This window comes from Schistocerca piceifrons, chromosome X, assembly GCF_021461385.2.
Source record: "Schistocerca piceifrons isolate TAMUIC-IGC-003096 chromosome X, iqSchPice1.1, whole genome shotgun sequence".
Lineage (NCBI taxonomy): Eukaryota > Metazoa > Arthropoda > Insecta > Orthoptera > Acrididae > Schistocerca > Schistocerca piceifrons.
Window position 1 is genome coordinate 910196786 of NC_060149.1, and position 24809 is coordinate 910221594.

General features: G+C 42.2%; 1 non-coding gene across 1 annotated transcript; it reads right to left on the bottom strand.

The window, feature by feature from the left end:
* Window positions 1–21860: 21860 nt before the first annotated feature.
* Window positions 21861–21935, bottom strand: Trnas-cga. The gene has a single exon. It is a non-coding gene; the product is annotated as a tRNA-Ser (tRNA).
* Between the last annotated feature and the right edge of the window lie 2874 nt (window positions 21936–24809).

A 24809-nucleotide genomic window follows, 5' to 3' on the forward strand; every position in this document is an offset into this window, starting at 1 on the left:
TTAGAGTGGCCAGTATGTTCTCCAGACATGAACCTGTAATCCCTGACACAGTACTCGTTAAAGCCTGTGCTATGGTAAGTGAGCGGGATCCACCTTATGAGAAAGGATTTTCGGATAGATATCGACCGCATGTACCTGAATGATGGCAAATCAGACTTACATCCACTCTGTAATAACAATGATGCGTCAAGTAAGTTCGAAATGCTATCACACGTCAGGACGGATCAAAAGCAAACCAGAAGATGCCACCAATCTGACAATAATACGGTCGTCAGCCTAATTAGGTATTAACTGAGTGTCTTCCCTGTACAAGTTGGTATATATTCATGCAAAACAACAAGTTGTAACACTGCATAATATAGTAGAATTTTAGAACCAGAAAATCTATTGAACTGATACTTTCACGTTCTGTACTGGCATGGAAAATCATGAATACATAACACTACACTATAATGTTTACTACAAAACTTTATACTGTCTATTAATCTGGGTAAAATCGGGCATAGGTTACTCTAGAAATTGTACTTTCATGCCACACACAAAATGTCAATTTCGATAAAGATTAAACACTGATAAATTTTGACTTTTATATTGATTTTAACTTTTGCTGGTCAAACCAATTTAGAACACTTCACAATTCAAATGAATGAGGGGGGACCCTGAAACTGTTATGATCGCTGTATTTAAAAAAAAATGATTACTGGATTTATTATTCATTCAAGATTTTCAGTATATAAGTTACTACTCTTTTAATCTTATTTACTGCTCATTTAGATTCTTTAAATCTGTCTAGAAATAATAAACTTCATTGCTATATCAATACTAAATTTATCTTTCGACTTTGTCAGACTTTCGCTATTCATTTACTGGTTCATTAACAAAACATTTCTTTAAACACTATTCTAATATAGTTAGTTCTGCAAATAATTATTATTAACACAATTTTTAATTTTCCTTTCGGGACACTCGGATTGCACAACGTTTGGAAAGGACCCTGTCTAGGTTAGTTGTGAGGATAATTAAATGATGGAAAAGTTCTGGTAAAATTTAGGTTATTATTGCACCAAACAAACACAGTTCACTCTGATCCATACGAATACAGTACTAAAAGTTTCAACCTGCTAGTATCGATGCGGCGGTTGGCGGGCGGCAAGATGGCGAGGCACAGAGCACACAGACAACCACAGCTATGGCTCTTGACGTATCGGCACTTTAATTCTTCTTAGCGTCGCAATACTTTTCCATTTTGTGCCTATGGAATTTTGCCATGCTGTGTGGTCATTGGAACGGCATACTCGAGACTCAGTGAAGCTATGTCTTCCAGGAGAGCCTCCTCGCTCCAGAAGGTGTTGCTCAAACCAGTGCCAAACTCCAACTACTACTGAGCCCGTTGTGCCGTGCAGTGCCCGAGGGCGTTTTCCCGCGCTCGCCTGCCATCCACCTTTTACCGCTCCCTGACAAACCGGGTATTCACCCGAGGTTTTGCATTCTACATATCCTAACACATTGCCTACGTATGGACCAGACGCACAGTTACAATTTTAAACATCTTACAACAGTTTCATAATTTGTTACATTTCAATTCTGTTACAATATTACTTGACATGTGACATAAACATTAATATTCACATTGAAACTTATTTACAGTTTTCTTAACATAATGGCATGAAACAAAAAGAAATGAAATCAGAACATCTATTACACAAGCTTATCGTGAAATCAGATGAAAAGAATTACTTATATGTACAATAGTACAGGGTCGTTGTTGTTACAAACCCTACCGAACATGCCTAGGATAGATTGAAAAGGGCTGTTTATGGATGACGTGATCCACCAACCACTCCGAGGGATCTACGCCGAATCGCCGTTGAAGAGTGGGACAATCTGGACTAACAGTGCCTTAATGAACCTGTGGATAGTATGCCATGACGAATACAGGCATGCATCAATGCAAGAGGACGTGCTACAGGGTATTAGAAGTACCGCCGTGTACAGCAATCTAGACCACCACCCATGGAGGTCTCGCTGTATGGTGGTACAACATGCAGTGTGTGGTTTTCGTGAGCAATAAAAAGGACGGAAACGATGTTTATGTTTATCTCTATTCCAATTTTCTGTACAGGTTCCGGAACTCTCGGAGCCGAAGTGATGCAAAACTTTTTTTGATGTGTGTATTATCCACCCCTCGTATATTGAAGCTCGGCGATCAACATCGAAATTCAAACTAAGAACAAAGGAAATGGATCACATTTTGCAGAATAAATAAAATAATGACGTGAAAGAATCAATTATACTTCTTACTGAACGAGAGTGAGGTTTAGTATCTTGTCTGATCATGGCTGGCAGTAGAATGATTCCAGTCCACGTGGGCACACGTCTCAGATCCGTCCATAAAGAACTAAGTACCGTTTTCAGTCAGAATACCAAGTGAAAGTAAAAGATTTATTGTATCTGTGACATTGGAAAAATAATTTTTTTCTATGTGAGTGCAGCCAATTAAACACTGAAGCGCCAAGGAAACTGGTATAGGCATGCGTATTCAAATACAGAGGCATGTAAACAGGCAGAATACGGCGGTGCAGTCGGTAACGCCTATATAAGACAACAAGAGTCTGGCGCAGTAGTTAGATCGGTTACTGCTACTCCAATGGCAGATTATGAAGATGAAAGTTAGTTTGAACGTGTTATAGTCGGCGCACGAGCGATGGGACACAGCATCTATGAGGTAATGATGAAGTGCGGATTTTCCCGTGCGTCCATTTCACGATTGCACCGTGAATATGAGGAATCCGGTAAAACGTCAAATCTCCGACATCACTGCGGCCGGAAAAGATCCTGCAAGAACGGGACCAGTGACGACTGAAGAGATTCGTTCAACGTGACAGAAGATCAACCCTTCCACACATTGCTGCAGATTTGAGTGCTGGGCCACCAGCAAGTGTCACTGTGCGAACTATTCAACGAAACATCATCGATATGGTCTTCGGAGCCGAAGGCCCACTCGTGTATCCTTGATGACTGCACGACACATAGCTTTACGACTAGCCTGGGACCGTCAACACCGACAGAGAACTGTTGCTGACTGGAAACATGTTGCCTGATCGGAAGAGTCTCGCTTCAAATTGTATTGACAGGACACCGTGTAGGGGTATGGAGACAACCTCATGAATCCATGGAACCTGCATGTCAGCATGGGACTGTCCAAGCTGGTGGAGGCTCTGTAAATGGTGTGGGGCGTGTGCAGTTGGCGTGATATGGAACCCCTGATACGTCGAGATACAACTCTGACAGGTGACACGTACGTAAGCATCCTGTCTGATCACCAGCATCCATTCATGTTCGTTGTGCATTCTGACGAACTTGGACAATTCCAGCCGGACAATGCGTCACCTCACAAGCCAAGAATTGCCACAGAGTGGCTCCAGGAACACTATTCTGAGTTTAAACACTTCCACTGGCCACCAAACTTCCCAGACGTGAACATTATTGAGCATACACTATCTGACCAACCCATTCTTCACATAGTGCTGCACTAAGGAGAGGAATCGATGTCGGTCGATGAGGCGTTCCAAAACATCCCAAAGGTGTTCTATGGGATTCAGGTCAGGACTCTGTGCAGGCTAATCCATTACACTGATGTTATTGTCGTGTAACCACTCCGCCACAAGCCGTGCATTGTGAACAGGTGCTCAATCGCGTTGAAACATGCAATCGCCGCCAGCTGTTGGTGGCCGAGCGGTTCTAGGCTCTTCAGTCTGGAACCGCGCAGCCGCTACGGTCGCAGGTTCGAATCCTGCCTCGGGCATGGATGTGTGTGATGTTCTTAGGTTAGTTAGGTTTAAGTAGTTCTGAATTCTAGGGGACTGATGACCTGAGATGTTAAGTCCCATAGTGCTCAGAGCCATTTGAACCATTTTTTTTTTTTTTTTTTTTTTGAAATCGCCATCCCCGAATTGCTCAGCAACAGTGGGAAACAAGAAGGTGCTTAAAACATCAATATAGGCCTGTGCAGTGATAGTGCCACGCAAAACAACAAGGGTGCAAGCCCGCCCCCCCCCCCTCCCCCATGAAAAACACGACCACACCTTAACACCACCGCCTCCGAATTTTACTGTTGGCACTACAAACGCTGGCAGGTGACGTTCATCGGGCATTCGCCATACCCACAACCTGCCATCGGATCGCCACATTGTGTACCGTGATTCGTCACTCCACCCAACGTTTTTCCACTGTTCAATCGTCCACTGTTTACGCTCCTTACACCAAGCGAGGCGTCGTTTGGCATTTGCCGGCGTGATGTGTGGCTTATGAGCAGCCGCTCGACCATGAAATCCAAGTTTTCTCACCTACCGCCTAACTGACATAGTACTTTCAGCGGATCCTGATGCAGTTTGGAATTCCTGTGTGATGGTCTGGATAGATGTCTGCCTATTACACATAATGACCCTCCTCAACTGTCGGCGGTCTCTGTCAGTCAACAGACGAGGTCGCCCGTACGATTTTGTACTGTACGTGTCCTTTCACGTTTCCACTTCACTACCACATCGGAAACAGTGAAAATATGGACTTTTAGGAGTGTGGAAATCTCGTGTACAGAGGTATGACACAAGTGACGCCCAATCACCTGACCAAGTTCGAAGTTGATGAGTTCCGTGGAGCGCCCCATTTTGCTCTCTCACGATGTGTAATTACTACTGAGATCGCTGATATGGAGTACCTGGCAGTATGTGGCAGCACAATGCCCCTAATACGAAAAACGTATGTTTTTGGGGGTGTCCGGATACTTTGGATCACATAGTATATCTGGCATGCTATGCAACGTGCTGTTCAGAAGAGATCTACACCCCCTTGTACTCTTACGGATTTATGGACAGCCCTGCAAGATTCATGGTGTCAGTTTCCTCCAGCACTACTTCGAACATTAGTCGAGTCTTTGCCACGTTGTGTTGCAGCACTTCTGTGTGTTCGCGGGGACCCTACACGATATTAGGCAGGTGTACCAGTTTCTTTGGCTCTTCAGTGTTTTTACAATGCGTTGCTTAAGCCAGTAGCATGTAGCTATCGCACCAAGAGATTTGAGACAACATGAAGTGAAACAGCAAGCAGCGACCGAATGGCCTGGCAGAACCACGACAGGATACCTCAGTAACTGAGGCGTCACGCATTCCGCTTACTCCTAGACCAAAGAGCTACAAAAAACGGTGCACCATCGAGACCAGTGTGTCTACGTGAGTGCATGCCTCTAACATAATACTGCCTTGTTAATGTATCAAAGAAACGAGTCGTGGCAAAAGTAGACACGTTTCACAATTAGCAACAGTAATTCCCAGTCCACTCGTAGCCCTTGACCTTGCATTCAATATTGCTCCGTTCTGTGCGAGTTATCCGTTAACAGTGATACGTAGCATTGGGGGCAGTTTTACTGAAGAGGAGTTGTCCGATATGAACTTCACTGAGTGCAGTGCAAAGAGTGGTGCAATGGCACTATGCTGGCCTGTTCCTGCAGCGGCGTCAGTCGCGTCTCATACTTCTGCATCTGTGTCAAGATTGTCGCCTTACTCTGTGTTTTGTGTTGTACGTTTTGGTCATTTCATATTACGGGTTTTTTCTCTGTTACGAAAACATTTTCACAGAAATTATGGGAACTGGGCTAACCAACTGCGTAAGTCATACTTACTTTTTTATTGTGTAATGAACAACTGTGAATGGATCCCTGATACCAAAATACACTCTAAGACCAAGAAAGAAGTACCACGAAGGAGTCACGCAAATTTGCCATAAATTGATATTCGTACAGGTATCGATGGGAAATGAAAAATTGTGAACTTTGGCGGCCGACGGATGTAGTGTGACGCTGGCAACGGTAGTTAACGGGGGACGTGTCGATTCCACGGCAAAAGGTCTTTGCGAATTTCGTTCTGTGTACTCAGTTGGACAGTAACTATGCCTCGCAGACAAGTGAATGAACAGTACACGCAGATATCAGCATCTGAGAGAGGACGTGTAGCTGGGCTCAAAGAAGGCGGTTGGAGTAATCGGCGAATCGGTCAAGGTTTGAATAGGAGCAGTGCCACTATTCCACGATGTTGGCAGGAATGGGTGAACCGTGGACGGACAAAGCGTCAAGAAGGAAGCGGTCGATGAAGAGGGACGAGAGAACGTGAGGACCGAGCAATTGTCAGAGAAGCACTCATAGCACCGGATTCATCATTATCATCGATTCGACCTGCAACTGGTGCTTCAGTGGACACAACGGCCATTTATAGGCGGATCACAGAAACAGGGCTGAGCTCACGGCGCCCCATTGACTTCTGTACAACAACAAGCCCGTTTGCAGTGTTGAGTGGAGTACAATTGTCTCGAGTGTGGAGGGCCACTTCGAAATGAGCCCCGATGACCAGCGAGGACACCCTGGACAGCTGTAGGATATCAACCTGCCACAAGTTTTCATTTCTCTTACAGCACAGCGCTACGTCGTGTGTATTGTACGCCCGGTTTTGTTGCCCTTCGTAGCAAGCCATTCAGGGCTCACATTTCAGTAAGATAAACCGCCCACGGCAAGAGTTTCTGCATCTCGTCTTCGCGCTTGTTTGGAGCATTATTCGCAGGGACCTACAACCAGCTGGGGATTTTGACAATCTAACACACCAATAAAACATAATTTGGCAGAAGGACATCCAGCGACTTTGTCAATTAATGCCAAGCTGAATAAATGTTTCCATAAGAGCCACAGGTTGACCAACGCGTTATTGACGTGGTCAGTTTGTGAAGCTCTTTCTCTCGAATATATAATCCAACTTTTCTGAAATTGTAATCGTTTGTTTGTCTGTACATGTACCTCACATCTGCCAATTTCTGTCCCATTCGGATAATTCCTTTTTGGTGCACCGTCCATTTATTTATTTATTTGTCTTAGGGTCTACTCAGAAAATATCCCTGAACATTATCCTGAATATTATTTACACCGAAGTGCTGAAGGTACTCTATTAGGGTTGATTATAATATCAGCATTGTCAGCAAAAATAATAATTTCTGCTTCTTGGGTGCATAATAAGAACAAGAGCACCCAATATCGATCCCACTCCATCAATCAAGTAGTTACTCTTCCCCACTGTGAGGACTCTACTTTGTTTTGTGCATTCCCTGGAATTCTTAATGTTATATTCTGGATTCTTGTAGTTATACACAGGATGAAAACCGATCACCAGTAATTTCTATGATGCAATAACATCTGATCTTCTCCAGCAGAATTCTGTGAAGTGCGCAATAAAATACATTTCACAAGACACGCAAATCACCAGTTGTCAGTATATTGTCATATAAATTTTGTATAATCTTTTAACTTTATTTTATCCATTAGAAACTTTTACAATATGTTTCGTGAAATGGAAAGTGGCCCGTCGCGTAGAGAGATAACTTTCAAATCGAAACTGACAAGGGAAGCATACACCCAATGGATCTCCGATTTTGCTCATCTTTCGTACAGTTTTAGTACATACTTGGATGTAAGAAACTCGACTCTAGTACAGTGTGAGGCTCGAAGTTTTACGAGTTTGTAGAATATCTTACGACAGTACCAACCGTAGGGCAGCAATGTTAGCGCAACTACACGAGACGGCAAATTTGAAGTGCGTCAGTACTGAGATCGCGGGGGCATTACCTATCTTACAGTCATCTACTTAACACATGCATGCTAGCAACTAATCATGTTTCTTCGAAAAAGAGCAATAATTATAATGACAGTTACTGTGGTAGCGAGATATAAACGAGGATCGTGATGAAGATATAATAAGGGATGTGATGAAATGAAAACATTTATCTACCGATACATTCATGAGCGTTTCGCAAATACAGTATACGTTATTCAAAGCAGGTATCACCCGATAAGACTTTGCTGCGATACGTGCATGAGCCAATCGATAAATAAACGTTTATTTTATCATGACTCCTTATATTACCATAATTATATCTCGCCACGAATGTACAACAATGATTATCATTTTTATTGTTGTTCCTTCCCTAAGAAACATGTTCCATTGTAACGATACAAGTGTTTTGTTGAAGATTAGGAGAAAAAACAAAGAAAATGACGTGACTCGTACATAGTACGGCCAAACTTCTAGTCTGTCGCCTTAAGTGTCAACAGTCGGTGTTCTTGTAGGGTGTTCAACAGGCTCATAAAGCTTTGAACTTCTATTTCCAGAGCACGCTTGAAATACGCGCTGTACTAATGCAGCAACTGCTCTGTCTATGTTCTGTACGCGTGGGGAAGACGAGCAACATCGGTGACCTGTTGTGTTTACGCTTTCCTTGTGAGACTAACAAGGGACTAGTCCAATACATGTCTAAACCTACCTTTAAATTTGTCACACAGGAAAAATACATCGAAAGAAAGGCACTGTAAAAATTTTAGCGTCTAAGGCGTACTGCAAGTGTTTTTTTGTAATATCAGAGTTAGTCATAGAACCGTTTATAGGAGCGGTCTGTAGAGCCCTTCCTGTTTACCTGCAGACGCACGGATAGGAGAACGTAGCGTCAAGTGTGAGCACTTAAACCATTCCAAAAGTGTCTCAAAACCCCAATTTTTTGAATAACTCGCAGTTCATATCGACAGCCAAACTATTACATATGTTATTGTTACAAAAGTGACTAGCATAAGAACAATAATCAAGACAGTGTATGATGCTTCATTACAGACGTTTTCCCTCAACCAGGACGTCCGCATCTTGTGATCTAGGGGTTATGCACTATACCAGAACACACTGGTTTTTCCCTCACTCCACTGTATATTGCTTCACACCTCTTAGCTTACATCAGTATTATTATTCTTTTCTTCCTACACCTTGTTCATAAAAACAAAAAATTGCTCGCCTTGTACGAGTATAATGTCTTGTGTTATTTTCGCCGGAAGGATGGCATTTCTGTTGTATTTAAGTTTGTACCAATAAAGATCTTTTGTTCATTTACCCTGTTCCTGGAAAAAAAATCGTAATAATGATAATAAAAAGGGGATAGCCTTGCTGCCTATAGATAACGGGGTCTCGGGTTCCATTCCCGGCCGAGTTGTGGATTTTTGTCTGCCCGGGGACTGTGTGTTTGTGTTGTCCTCATCATTTCTTCATCATTTGTGAGAGTGACGAGATTGAATTGTGAATAGAAAATGGATTGTGTAAAATTTAGGACTTTGTACGGGCGCTGATGACCGCGCAGTTGAGCGCTCCCCAAACCAAACATTACCATTAGTCAGGACTCTGATTTGTTGACATGACATATTTCATAACAATTGCCGTAGCACAGGTCCTATGATAATAACGTGTATTTTCCTGACAATGAAACAGTTCCTTGTTTATTCCGTGTGATCTTCACAAAAAAGTGAAGTGTGGATGATAGAAACAAACATTTTTCTTACACCAGGCACAGCTAATAAAAGAAAAATTAATGCATTGAAGTGTTTCACAGTAATTTGCTAGTTTTGTTTACACAGAATTGGGATGGAGAAAGAATGGTCGTGACCGTTGTTCTTCGTATTGTGCTGCATAACAGGCATACCTGATCAAATTCATAAAAATGTGGTGATGCAAACTGAAATTCGCAAATGACCGAAGTTTAACAATATTGCTCCGCTGATAGACATGAAATGACGAAGAACTATCGGAAATTATACTGTCCGAAAATTTTCTGAAAAATGCTTTACAGCGTCGCAAAAATTTCTTTATCGTGATGTAGATTCACACTATTAGTCCGGGTGGAATCCGAATTATATTAACAGTCCTTTTGACGGCATCCTAAAGATAAAGGTGTCATTATGTCCAGACCAAGAGCCCAACAAAAGCAATCAATGAATTGTTTTCTGCAACTTGTAAGAGGACGTTTAGGATGTAATATTGAAAATTATTCTCTTCAGATTTTCCACATTTTGCTACAGCGATTGTAAGATTTTTGTAACTAAACAGTCCTTTTTTTTACATTTTTGTTTCTAATTAACTTTGTGGTTCCTGACTACAGATGTAAAACTGCGTAAAGAGTGACTCACTGTTACTTATCACTAACATTGTTGTACATGAATGTGTCATAGCAATCATCAACTGCACAAGCGACCCTGCCTTTTTTCGCTCGATATGATAAAGTGCAGTTTGCACACAGTTCTTGAACGGAACATGACTGACTGACTTTATGGAGAGCGTTTTAGGGGATAAAAAGAAGCTCCAGCCTCACGTCGGCTACATATATCTCTATAGTATTATCTGTTAATGACGTCTTATCTACACGTTTACTTGAAGTAAACTTCGTAATTTTGTGATTTCCTTTTCCATATAATTTCCCGAATCCATTTAACGAGGTCAGAGAAGCAAGGAAATCGGTAATGTTGATCTCATTTGCATTTTTGACGGCCAGCTCTCATAGATCTCCCTCAGTAATGGCGTACTCACTCTCACGAACAGTCCACAATTTTTCGAATACTTTTACTTTCACATTTTTGCGGGTTTAATTTTTGCGCATATTTCATACTTCGTGTAAATCTTTCTTCTATTGATACAGTTCAAGTTCAGATTTTACAAAACGAAAGTGGCTTTGTACTTTGCTTAACTTTTTACGTTTACTCCCTTCTCCGTTTAACCAAAAAATTTACATGCTATCCATTGTAACATTACACGATTTCTTTGGGCTAGGAAGGTACTGAACGTTAATGAGCACAACAATCATCATTCGAACCACACTTAAAGAAATCGTCGATTTCCTCTTTCTTCTAATATTTCCACGATCTCTAACAAAATTTCGACACATTTTGAATGTATGCCGAAGAAATTAACTGATAAATAACACGTATGTAGGTCTTCAGGAGAAGTACATGATTTCCACTGCATCTGCGAAAAGACAGATGCTGTTAGGAAGGATATACGAAGACACAACAAAGGAAATAATTTCAGTTTTATCTCGATTGCTAAAAACTGGCGATACTGCAAAGACAACTGCTAATTAATATGGATATTAAATGAGTTGAAAATTCGTGCGAACAGCAACTGGGAACAACTGTGTTAGAAAAACTATCAATGGAAACTGAAATTTCTTTACAAATTACGACAATGCTGCGCAATGTTATCTGCTTACCGATCCACCTTCAACTGAGGCTATGCGCCTGCTGTGAGCTGCACGCTGCAGATACTGTAGAGGTGTACATTTCTCCAGCCGCCTAGACAACTACAGATTTGGAAGTTTTCAACACGGTATAAAAATATTTGCAGTGTGTCTGAGAAGCTAAAATTCTGACACAGTGTTTCTTTCAGAATATTCTTTCTGTGTAAAAAAAATTCAGAGCAGGTTTCGAAATGTCAGATTGGACCGTCCCCTTGTCAATGTATGTCGTTAATGGTGCTGCGGAGGAAATTCATCGAACTGGATTCGTTTTCGCCGGCCGAAGTGGCCGAGCGGTTCTAGGCGCTTCAGTCAGGATCCGCACGACCGCAACGGTCGCAGGTTCGAATCCTGCCTCGGGCACGGATGTGTGTGATGTCCTTAGGTTTAAGTAGTTCTAAGTTCCTCAGATGTTAAGTCCCATAGTGGTCAGAGTCATTTGAACAATTTTTGATCCGCAGCATGCGGCGCCAGTGATGGCGCGGGCCGGGTTGCTGGTGGCGGCCGCCTGCGTCCTGCTCTGCGCCTCGCCCGCCCGCTGCCAGCCCTGCGTCCCGGGCGTCGACACTCCAGGAGGTACGTTGAGACATACAGGATCAAACAAACCTGATTGCCAGAGCATCTTTTACAGAAGGTCGAAATTTAGCGCCAACTTCAACGCGAGACGCTTATAACAGTTTCTGCAACGAAACTTTGACTCGAAACCTGGCAGAAAATCCAAAGAGATTCTGTGCGTGTGTGGAGCAATGGTGATACTATCGAAGACAGTGCTGCCAAAGCAGAGTTACTAAACATAGCCTCCGAAATCCCTTCACCAAAGAAGACGAAGTAAATATTCCAGGATTCGAATCGAGAACAGCTGCCAACATGAGTAACGTAGAAGTAGATATCCTCGGAATACTGAAGCAGTTTAAGTCATTTAACAAAAGCAAGTCTTCCGATCCAGATTGTATACCAATTAGGTTCCCTTCAGAGTATGCCGATACAATAGCTCCGTGCTTAACAATCGTATACAACCGTCCGCTAGACGAAAGATCCGTACCTAAAGACGGGAAAGTTGGACATGTCATACCAATCTTCGAGAAAGGTAGCAGGAGTAATCCAGTAAATTACAGGCCCCATATCATTAACGTCGATATGCAGCAGGATTTTGCATGTGAAAGACAACCAGCTCTTCACTCGCATGGAATTTTGAGTGCTATTGACCAGGGATTTCCAATTGATTCCGTATTTATCGATTTCCGAAAGGTTTTTGACACTGTACCACACAAACTGCTTGTAGTGAAATTGCTTGCTTATGGAATATCGTCTCAGCTATGTGACTGGATTCGTGATTGCCTGTCAGAGAGGTCACAGTTCGTAGTAATTGATGGAAAGTCATCAAGTAAAACGGAAGTGATTTCTGGCGTTCCCCGAGGTAGTGATATAGGCCCTTTGCCTATATAGGCGATTTGGGAGACAATCCGAGCAGCCCTTTTAGGTTGTTTGCAGATGACGCTGTCGTTTATCGACTAGTAACGCCATCAGAAGATAAAAAAAATTGCAAAACCATTTAGAAAAGATATCTGTATGGTGTAAAAATTGGTAAAAATTGGTAATTGACGCAGTCACCGAGTATTCTAACTGTGCTATAGTATGTCCTTCACTAAAGGGACGGGAGAGAGAACTGCCACTAGCCACAGAATCTTTTCTATTACTATTAATGCTATTCTGAGTCCACCCTGTTGATGATGGTGTTGGGGAGGGCCAAGTCGGTATGCGCTGAGGTATACATGCCTTACGTTTACACCGATTCTGAAGAGGCTGATACGATGGTGATGATGACGGAGGAGGATACTGAGGTGCTACCGGGTCAGACCGATGGGAACAGCTGAGCTGTGGTGATGGTTTCCGGTGCTGTTGTTGATGCTGCTGCAGATCCGACCCGGTGGTGGTTCGTTGCTCGGCCCACGGACGCCAGAGCGGCGGCGGCCCCGCACAGGGACTAGGGGCGCCCTTACAGGCTTTGGGGAGGAAGAAGGCTTAGCCACTATCGGTGCGCGAGCCACACTGTATTGCGGCTGCGGAGACACGATCGCTTTAGAAGAAGAGATAAAAAAATAATAGTTAAGTGCATTGCTTACCGCTGCTGGTGCAGTGAAAGAAAGAATTCTGACGGTCTCAAGGTTGTAAGCAGAGTGAGTAATTACCTTTTTCTCTCTGGACCCAAGGCATTAACACTTCATCAGGTAACTCCACCACACCCTCAAAGAAGTCATCATAATCATCATCATCATCATCTAATAGGGCCTTTCCTCCTCCTCCTCTTGTCCAGTGGACCTTTGTCTGACCCATTCAGGCATGTCATCATCCCCGTCAGATTCGACATCTGGCAACTGGTCTGTCTCGCCTACAACACCCACAACAAACAAGATATATAAATCGAAAAACAAGTATGAAATAAGGAAATTTTGAATCGTTGCTATACAAGAAAAAAATTACAATGAAAATTATACTCACATGGCAATCCTGGCTGTGAACCCACCACAGGAGGCTGGACTTCCAGAGTCTGCCACGGTTCAGCCCCTCCTGTCTCTCCTCACACTCCAAGATAAAATATTGGAGTTGTACTATAATAAGGAGACGGAATTCATAAGGCGAATTAACATACACACGAAGATTTACACTCAAAATACAAATTATTTACTCACTTGGTAATCCTGTCTCCATAACTCTACGCCTCTTGCCACTACACTCTGAATCGTTGCTTCTGCTACCTCCCTTCATCTTGGGGAGAAAAAAAAAAAACATGTACACACAGAGATGACGGTACGCACAACACAGTGGGCAGCAGCGAACTGAGGACAAAGGAGGCTGGTTGTGGGTTTATATGTAGATCGAGGCGACCAATGGGAGAGCTTCATTTGAATGTACTGCCAATGAGAAGCTTTTATGGAACGTCACTATTTCGGGACCATCGTCTCTCTTTCCAAATAACAAGAAGGCTTTTATGTTTAACGGTGTTTTCGCAAGCGTGCACATACACGATGAAGGCTTTTAGCGATGAGAAGTTTACCGTTTCTGAGACGTATGTTGAAAGCAGGACATCACAATTTCCAGCAAGGATAACACGTGATGCCTCTATAGGACTACCAGGAAGAATGCAATCGGTGTTATTCTGGGATATTTTCTTGAACTGGTCCTATCAGGACCAGAATATCCATGGAGACAAGCTGAGACATTACGAAAGCTCCTACGAAAGCGACCGTTAACTATTTCTGCGGCACTTTACTATTTCCGAGAGATAGACTTGGCTGTTATTTATTTTATATAGACATGTGACGTCAGCATAACACTGAGAACCGTTTAGCTGCACCTGCGTGGGTGAGTCGCTGGCAAAGATCTCTCGCTTGACGCTGGACCGGCAGGTACGCGTGGTGGCTGGGTAAACACGTACCTGGCTGGTAGGGTCTCGTATGGGGGATCGCTGTCCCATTAGATCGCTAGGAAGAATGCACCCTGTATTATTCTGGGAAGGATTGCAACAGATTTCTAAAGCGCATCCAGAGGGAGACTTGGCTGTTGTTTACATAGACATATGGCGTCAGTATAACATTGAGAACCTTTTAGCCTCTGAGGGTGAGCCGCTATGCAAACATGTCTCTCGGCTGTGGACCCGCAGTTATGTGTCAGCCACAGTGGTTAGGTGAACACGTGGGCATCCAGAGGGAAACTTGGCTCTTATTTACAAAGACATGTGATGTCAGTACAACACTCGAAGAATTGTAACTGTATACCCAAAACTAGAGGCGACGTTCACCTGCTGGCAGCGGCGTGGTAGTGATGACTCGCGTGCTTGTGTTCGTCTCTCCAGCACTGGCTTGCGTCCGGCTGGCCCTGCAAAGCGCGTGTCCCCAATAGCACAAGTTCCCTCGACTCGAGCAGCGGAGTAGCCGTCTGTCGAGGTCTAATTAGACCGATACTGGAGTACGCATGCCCTGTATGGGGTTACGATAGAACGGCTACAAAAGATACAGAACAGGATGTTCCGACGGGCCCTACATACACCATCCCGTTTCCCTACTGCAGACCTTCACATAGCTGCAGATGTAGAGAAACTACAGACACGATTGCGCACCCTGGCGGAACAATTCTACGCCAACGTGGGAAGATCGGAAAACGAACTCATCAACTCGCTAGGTCAATACGACCAAACCCAAGGCCGATATAAAAGACCCAAATCGCTACTCACTGAGTGGCAATAAAGAAAAACAACATGCTCTAAAAGAAAAGAATTCACAAAAGAAAAAGTACATCCACTCATCACTCGAAAAATAGAAGGAAATGTCCGAAAGGGACAATAACCTTCACAATAAACATCCTCTGAGGCTAGAGGCAGTAATTAGAGAGAGAGAGAGAGCAAAGCGCATGTGCGGCGTTGGCATTGGAACCTCTGCAAGGAGCAGTTCGCTGATATGTGGCGGTCGAATTTCTTAGCGGTAGTTCGAAAGCGTTTTTTACATACAATGATTGTTTGTGCAGTGTATTATATTCGGCGTTGTGAGTGTGTTGGCAGAGTGTTAAATATGCATTATTTTTTTACAATTTCACGAGTAGTGGACGTGTCTGTTGCATTATTTTGTGAACAGGTCTTTAGGCTGTGCAATGCATTATTTGGACAGTTTACAATTAGTAAGCATGTTTGCAGAGCCTTTTACATGCATTATTTTGACAATTTACGAGTTGTTTTCGAGTCTGCACATCAGTGTACTGCATCATTTCGGTGATTTACGAGTAGTTTGCAGGTCTGTAGGCTATTTGCTGTGACCTCAAGCACACCAGGGTGAGTTATTTTGTATCAGTGTAGTACATGAACTACGTGAAATCCATCGCTAAATAAATTGTTCAAAAATAGATAAAGTACAATCCTTCCTATCCAGCAACCCAGAACAGGCTGAGTGCATTTCTCGCCATTTTCCCCCGACACCGCCATGGGACGACAGCGCCCTCTGGTGGTAGTACTGTGTACTAGGTCAGTTGGACTCTGGGCCTCATGGTGAACACACTGTAAGGAGCTATTGCCTATGAAAACTCTAATTGTTTACATAAAGACTGCGTGAAAAATAAAGACTTACATCCATCCTATCCAGCTGCTCAGCTCAGGATGAGTCCTTTTCCCGCCAATTCCAAGGAAGATATGGCAGTCGGATGACTTAGGTTAGTGGAGGTAGCCCAAATGACCTATTTTCCTGCCAAAATTTGAACTTACCACCACGATGTCACTGTGACGTTGCCATATCTATCGCCACCAAGACGTTTGTGAGCTTTGTTTTCAATAATATCGCAACCATTACTATTTATTGGCTAATTAAAACACATGAGTCTACGGGAGGTTAGCATACTTCTGCTGTGCTCTGGGTCGAGCCAAAATTTTAAATGGTTTGATGATTACACTCACAAAAAAATGAATAATACTGTATTTCGCAACAAGGTGAGGTTAGTTCTTCTCAATCATGGTTACAGCTGTGGAGGGAGCAGAGAGCATAGTTTTTGCATATAAGCCCAGCCTCCACTGTCCCATTCCTCTCTGGCTTTTCCAGTGTCTACGATGGGAACGTCAAGTTAATTTGAATAAACCGAGTTACACGTTCTTTAAATATATGCAGTACTTCACTATAGTACTCTCCTGTCATTTCTGTGTGTAACTGATATGGTCCTGTGAGCGTTCCGTTATTCAAAATACAAACCAAACGTGACATATTTCATGTATTTATAAGAGACAGTCAAATGAAGACGAGACAGAGGGCAAGAAAGTATGTAATATATTTATTACTTCAAAAGTAATCACCATAACCGTTAATACGTTTATCTCACTGTGAGAAAAGACGGTCAGTGCCTTCATGGGAAAGCCAGCCGGAGTGGCCGTGCGGTTCTAGGCGCTACAGTCTGGAGCCGAGCGACAGCTACGGTCGGAGGTTCGAATCCTGCCTCGGGCATGGATGTGTGTGACGTCCTTAGGTTAGTTAGGTTTAATTAGTTCTAAGCTCTAGGCGACTCATGACCTCACAAGTTAAGTCGCATAGTGCTCAGAGCCAATCTTCCAATCTTCCTGCATGGGAAAATGTTTAGCGGTTCTCTGCGGAACCGCGATTGTACCCAGGCTTGCATCTCTTCGTCCGAAGCGAATCGTCGGCTACGAATGCCTTTCTTCGGGACTCCAAAACTATGGAAATCGACTGATGAGAGGTCGGAAACCTATGGAAGATGTGTAGGGGCTTACCGGCGAAACTTCTACAATGTACTAGAAACAACCTTGGCAACATGTGGGCAGAAGTTTGTCAAAGTTGTTTCGCCTACTCTGCAGAGTTTCGCTGTGAAGTCCTTAAACATCCTCCACGCAATTCCTATCTCCCCTCCTGCGATTTTCATATTTTTGGATATTCGTGCCGTCGGTGTGATTCGGACGAAGAGCTTCATCCCTGGGTACAATTATGGGTCCGTAGGCAACCGTAAACATTTTCCATGAAATCATTGACCGTCTTTCTCACAGTGGAATAAATGTATTAACAGTTACGACAGTTACTTTTCAAATAATAAATAGTTTACTTAGCTTCTTCTGTCGTTCTCGTTTCCATTTGAATACCCCTTATTATTTCGCCAATATAAGGATTTCAGCAGAATACGTTTCGGCTGGCAGTGTAACTACAGAGACGAACCCTTGTTATTTGGCGTTGACATCTTACTACTGAGGCTACGAGATCTCTCACTTTATCTATCTTAAATGTGTTTCCAAAGTTGATTAGTTGTTCTCACGCAGCCCCTTTACCGGCTGAACCTCATAAGTTTGAGAGCGGTACGTCCCTTTTGCAGCCCAGTAGGTTCTCGTTTGTTTCATGAGACCTAAAAGGAATTGTAGTAATATCAGGACGTTCGGAGGACACGGTAGGTAAAGCGTCCACAGGTAACGATGTTCATAGTTCCCACTCATTCAGCAAAAGCGGCAGCCTCCAATCTACAGGCGCAAATGGAACAAGTTGAACCATGAACTGCATGTAGAGATGGTATCTGTTAAGTGCCCGCTAACTAGAAACATTTGAACACCACTGAAAGAAATAAGAGTATTCACCATCTAGTAAGTTAAATGTCACATGTTAATTTCCTGTATTAATTTTTGATGCCTACTTTTTCTGTTTTTCTATAGTGACAATTCCTAGAGGAGACATTATACTGGAGCATGGAAAGATTTTGGAAATATATTGCATTATTAATACGTCGCATAGGCTCTCAGTGGGCAGAAATGCCAGTCATTTACGGTTTTATAGGAACCAGAAGCTGTTAGGAAAAGAAAATGTGAAAATACTTAATACCACGACGGCAAAGTTGACTGAAGCACTGGGGCCGTCGAAAAGTACATATGTATGCAAACTGGAAAGAAAACCATTCAAAGAATTACTAGTCTGCGCTAACATGGTCATCGTTGGCTGTAAGTATAACGCATCAAATACTTAACTATCATCAAAATTTTGCGTATACTCATTAATGGATAAAATTGAGTTAATGGCGGTTAAATTAATTTCTGTACAACATTTAGATCGCTATAATTACATTTTATCTCGTATAAACAACACTAAAGTATCCTTAAGGCCATCCATCTTATAATTATATACGTTACGAGCGACATATTGTAAGATTTTATGTTGACATACGTTTGAACATGTGTAATTCTTTGCTGGTACATTCAAGGATTTATCATTTTTTTCTGATAGCTTTCTTCACCTTACCACTCGAATTAAAATATTGTACAACGGTCAAACTTCATCACATATACTGAGTCTAGAGTTCACTGTACAGGATCATCATGAATTAAAGTGCTCAGCAAGTGTTCATCACAGCCTGATGACATTCCTGAGAAGAGTGAATTCCATGCCAAAGTGGTATTCAGAGCTTTTCTCATTGGTGGTTTCTCTAGTGGCATTCATCAGTAGGTAGCACAATTATTTTGAGAGACACCCACTGTCACCAACTTAGGATGAAATGTATTCGCAGATGCGAATACGGACAACCATCAGCTGCATAGTGGAATGACGACAATGAAAATTTGTGCTAGACCGGGACTCCCGCTTACTATCAGGCTATCACGGGACGACCCAAACTTCCATGCATCGTGACAAGCGGGAAATACAGGTTCGACTCCCAGTCCGGCACAAATTTTAATTGCCGTCGTTTCGTTATAAAGTTAATGGTTACCCACATTCGCAACTGCGAATTCATTTCATTTCGTAATGGCTGTAGTCGCCGCAGTAACTGTTCCTTCTGACAGGCATGCATGTCCGAAGGGATTTTCCATCGCACTTCTGAACAACACAGGCGATGCAATATTGTAAACCTTAGGATGTCCCTGCCCTACCGCACCAGCACTTTTGGACGAAAACGTTACAGCCTAGCTTTTCTGAATTACACGCATTGTAGGTGAACCGTTGAAGATGAATTTAATTATGCATCGTACACTACCTGCAGTCTGCTATAAACTGGAAGAAATAAGGTAAACTTAGCAATCCGACTAGGGAAGGAGGTATGTAGTTATTATAGTTCAATGGAAATCTTCAAACACAATTATTTTTCTCAGGATAGTCTTTTGTTATGTTACGTTGATCGATGATGTCGTCAGAATAATATCTCTGGTGCTAACACTTCGAACAAGTCTTAGGGAAAGGAACAGGAAAGTTCTGGGATATTTGAAGCGTTTAAAAATCCAGAATTTGAGAACATAGTGTAGAAATACTTTTTCTCGCACTTCTTAATTTAAATGAAGGAATATCTTTTCAATCTTAATAGCAAAAAAATTACAATTTTGTATTGGAATTAATCTTCTTATTTCTAAATCATTACAAAGGAACAAATTTCCTTGTTTTGGCTATACTGTACCTGCTTCTTTGTTTCTTGGTAACAATGTGCACTATAAATAAAGTATCTCCTGGGTGATGAAAGGACGAGACTTAACAGACAGGCGTTAATGTTTTAGAGGCGCATGGAACACATAATGTGTTAATAATGTCTTCTAACACGGTATAAAATGATAGCTCAAAGCCGGCCGAAGTGGCCGCGCGGTTCTGGCGCTGCAGTCTGGAACCGCGAGACCGCTACGGTCGCAGGTTCGAATCCTGCCTCGGACATGGATGTGTGTGATGTCCTTAGGTTAGTTAGGTTTAACTAGTTCTAAGTTCTAGGGGACTAATGACCTCAGCAGTTGAGTCCCATAGTGCTCAGAGACATTTGAACCATTTTGATAGTTCAAATACAGGAAACATGCGGGTCGAAATCAACTGCAGAGCTACTAACCAAAGTGCACGAACCCACAGGTACGATTGTGCTTAAAGCAAGGAGAAAAGCATTTTTTAGAACTTGTTACGGGACACCTACAATAAGCAAATGTCTTATTTTGTAACATCTAAAAAATCCTGGAGTTTTTAACGTTTGAGGGTAAAAAAACTTTAATTTGACTATTACATCAAAATGAGCTACTAAACACATTCATTAGCCTATAAAATTATGTTTCTTTACGCGTTGTTTGACTCACCAGTACGTTACGAGGACGTGGCTTTAATATAATTAAATCGTTGTAAAAACATAGCAAAACAGTTTTCAGAGAAAAAACGTTCAGTTTTCAGAAATCTGTCCAACAATAATAATTTTGGGTAGTATTTTCATTTGATATTACGTATTTCACTGTAGTGCCTCTTGTTTCTTGCAGATTCCAAGCAATTCCTAGTGCACCAAATATGTCATGATTAATGGTTAGCATAAAACGAATTTCGCCGTAAGAAATCTAAGAGATTTCATATGATACGTGTAGGATACCACTTGTAAGCATTAAGACTTCTTTCTTTACTTGTCACCTCACCAGTTTTAGCTCACAAGGAGTTTAAACTTCCCCCAAATCTCTAATTTTCAATTCGTATGTAAATGAGCAACACTTCAGTTAAAGAATGAAAGAGCTAATGGTAAACAACAGCTTCTTTACAAGCTAGTGCGCTAATGAATGATGACTGTACAAAATCATGCCTCAAGAAGTAACAGTAATAGTAATCATACACATAGATTAGGATCTTCAACAGGTTACTCTTTAAATCTGTAGGTTAAAGGTGGAATAATGTTTGTATAGTACGTCACTTAATTTAATGTTAAAAATTAGTATTTGTCATATTTTTCTTCATAAATCATTTGTATCATATTGGACTATGTTTTCATTTATTGAACATTCATTCCATACAAATAATTAAACTGGATTTTGTGACTTAAAACAGACACTGTGAACACCTTAATAACAATAAATAAATTTTGAATGTGTTGATGACTTGAAATATTTGCATGCTTTCCTGTTACAGGTTGCTGATAAAGCATATTAATGCGCTGTGTTATGAGTATGATTTTTTTTATTCGAAGTAATGTCGTTGACTGTTTTACACACACCATATAAACATTAGTTTCATTAATATAAACGAGATTTTTGTGGTATTATTGGCTCATTAGTGTCCATCTTTAACTAGCATCCACCATAATTCGAGCTTCCTGTTGATTTTATACTTCTTTCTTGATATTTATATTTATGAACTTAATAGCAAATACCTTCCAAGACAGGGAGGTGAGGCAATATCGCATCAGATTCGCATGCTGGATTGCTACTAAAATGAGATTTTCACTCTGCAGCGGAGTGTGCACTGATATGAAATTTCCTGCCAGATTTCTGTGTGCCGGGCCGAGACTCGAACTCGGGACCTTTGCCTTTCGCGGGCAAGCGCTCTACCAACTGAGCTACCCAAGCACGACTCACGCCCCGTCCTGCCAGTACCTCGTCTCCTACCTTCCAGACTTTACAGAAGCTCTCCTGCGAACCTTGCAGAACTAGCACTCCTGAAAGAAAGGATATTGCGGAGACATGGCTTAGCCATAGCCTGGGGGATGTTTCCAGAATGAGATTTTAACTCTGCAGCGTTTTGGATTGGTACTGTTTACTTGGAATAGCATCGAACCAGAGTGTACTTTTTATGCCGTGACCTTCACTCAATTAAGCAAATACTTAGTTAATTCTCCATCTCCGCCTCAGAACCACGACACACAAATAGTTTAAACGCAAAAGTGCGCAAAACAATGCTTATAAGATTCGCAGAGAAATATTTTACGTTACTTTCCCTCTAACCTCACTTGAGTGATAAATTACCCTTTGTTGTAAATTGGCTCTAAATTTACGCTGAATATGTGAAATGCATTTTAACACTTTATACATGGATCTAACGCTTCATTTAATAAAACTTGTCGATTTATTAATTTTCCGCCCATAACTCCATGATACATCCCCTCGAGAAGAATAGGAGCTCTGTTGCGTTGTTTTATTCAAAACTAGACAAACCTCACACTCACAACCTTCCATAAAAACACAACACATTATTCTATCACTCAGTGGAACTTCTTTCACTTTTTATGCGATTCCCTTCCTTAAACACTTTACCAACCGAGGAGTTGGGAGTGGTAAGATGCAGAGCCACAAGAAGCTTAGCATTTGAACCAGAAAAGACAATTTTATTTTTGAAAGGCACTTCAAATAGTTATTATGTATTTCGCTAACACGTCAAGACTGAGAAATTCAGACGACTGCTGGCAAATGAACAATATCTTTTTATAATTTGAAATCGAAGAAGTTAACTTGAGATGTCGAACCACTGAGATTCACCCTACTTCAATGGTTCTCTTTCAACATAAATTAAATAAAGCAAATTGTAAACAAAAACAAAGAGAAAACATTTGAATCAACAAGTGTTCCACAATAATAAATGCAACACGAATAAACGATTAGTTATTAGATCAGAAGAGGCAATGAGCCACTATAATAAAACACAGTGAGACAAAAGAGCGACGTTAAAATATGTATAAATAAAATTTAAGGAACAACACCCAGCTAGCTTCGACGACAACCCTAAGTACCAAAGTCAAATATTGTTACATTAAAAACCGGGCTTGGACCTGATAGTCAGGAATATCGGTAACATGGATAGGAAGAAACCTTTAGCAACGTGCACAGCTTGATTTTAAATTGAAACTAGTGAGGTTAGTCCTGTAAACAAATGTATGAACGAAATTTGAACAAGAACCCCCACTAGGTTCCTACAAAGGCAGGAAAACTGAACTTGCATTTATGCTGAGTAAGCAACAGATTACAGAAGCAACTCGTATAATATTCATAAATTTGCAACAGAGCTCAAGGCAAATGGATAGAAATAGCAGTGACATCAAAACATTTACCAATGCCAAAGTAATTGAAACCAGTAAACTCCTTTTAAAGTTGAGTAATGAAATTTCGGGAATACATTTGTCTAGGTAACATGTTTAAGTGATTAACATTTCAAGATAACAGATTAATGTAAGCGCGAGATAAGCCATTTCCAGTGTGAAATGCTGGTTCATTAACAATCGGTGTAACTGCAAGCAAGCAGACGTGCATGCATTGCAATGTACAGGTGCCAAATGTCAGTTTGTAGGATGGAGTTTCACGTCTGTTGCGCTTGATCAGTCAGTACAGCGACAGTTAAAGCTGTAGGTGGATGACGCTGGAATTGTCGTCCGATTGAGTTCCATACGTGATCGATTGGAGAGAAATCTGGTGATGGAGCAGACCAAGGCACATGTCGACACTCTGTAGGGTATGTTGGTTTATAATGGTGGTATGGAGGCGAGTGTTATTATGCAGGAAAACACCTCCTGGAATGCTGTTCACGAATGGCAGCACATCAGGTCGAATCACCACACTGACGTACATGTTTGCAGTCAGGGTACGTGGGATAACCACGAGAGTGCTCCTGCTGTCATATGAAATGACACCCCAGACCATAACTCTGGGCGATGGTTTAGTGGGTCTACCATGCAGACAGGTTGGTTGTAGGGCCTCAGCTGCCCTCCTTCAACCGACACACGGCCATCACTGGCACTGAGGCAGAACCAGGTTTCATTAGATAACACAACAGCCCTTCACCCTGCCCCCCCCAGTGACACCACATAAGTCGCAAATGGCGGTGGTTTGGGGTCAGTTGAAAGCATGTTGTGGGGCGCCTGGCTCTTTACTGTCCTTGAAGTAAGCGATTTGTAAGAGTTCGTTGAGTCACTACGGCGCCAGCTGCTGCTCATACGGCTGCTGCAGATGCAGTACAACGCGCCAGAGCCATATGCCGACCATGATGGTATTCCCTTCCGGTAGTGGCACCTAGTCGTCCGGAGCGCGGTCTTCTTGCGACCGTACGTTCTCGTGACCACCGCTGCTAGCAATCATGAACAGTGCCTACATTTCTGCCAAGTCTTTCTGCAGGGTAGCAGAAGGAACATTCAGCTTCTAGTAGCCCTATTACACCACCTCGTTCAAACTCAGTGACCGAGCAAGATGGCACAGTGGTAAGCGCACTGGACTCGCATCCGAGAGGACCATGGTTCAAACCCGCGTCCAGCTATCCTGATTTAGGTCTTCCGTGATTTCCGTAAATCGCTTCAGACAACTGGCGGAATGGTTCATTTTGTAGCGTTGCAAGTTGTTCCGAGCGAACGTTTGTTTTAGGATAGCTTGCTGCATGTAACTTCTGGGGCTGTCATCTACCAGCGCAACCGAGAAACACACGAGAATCTGTCACTGCCTGCCGTGGGAAAGCTATTCGAGG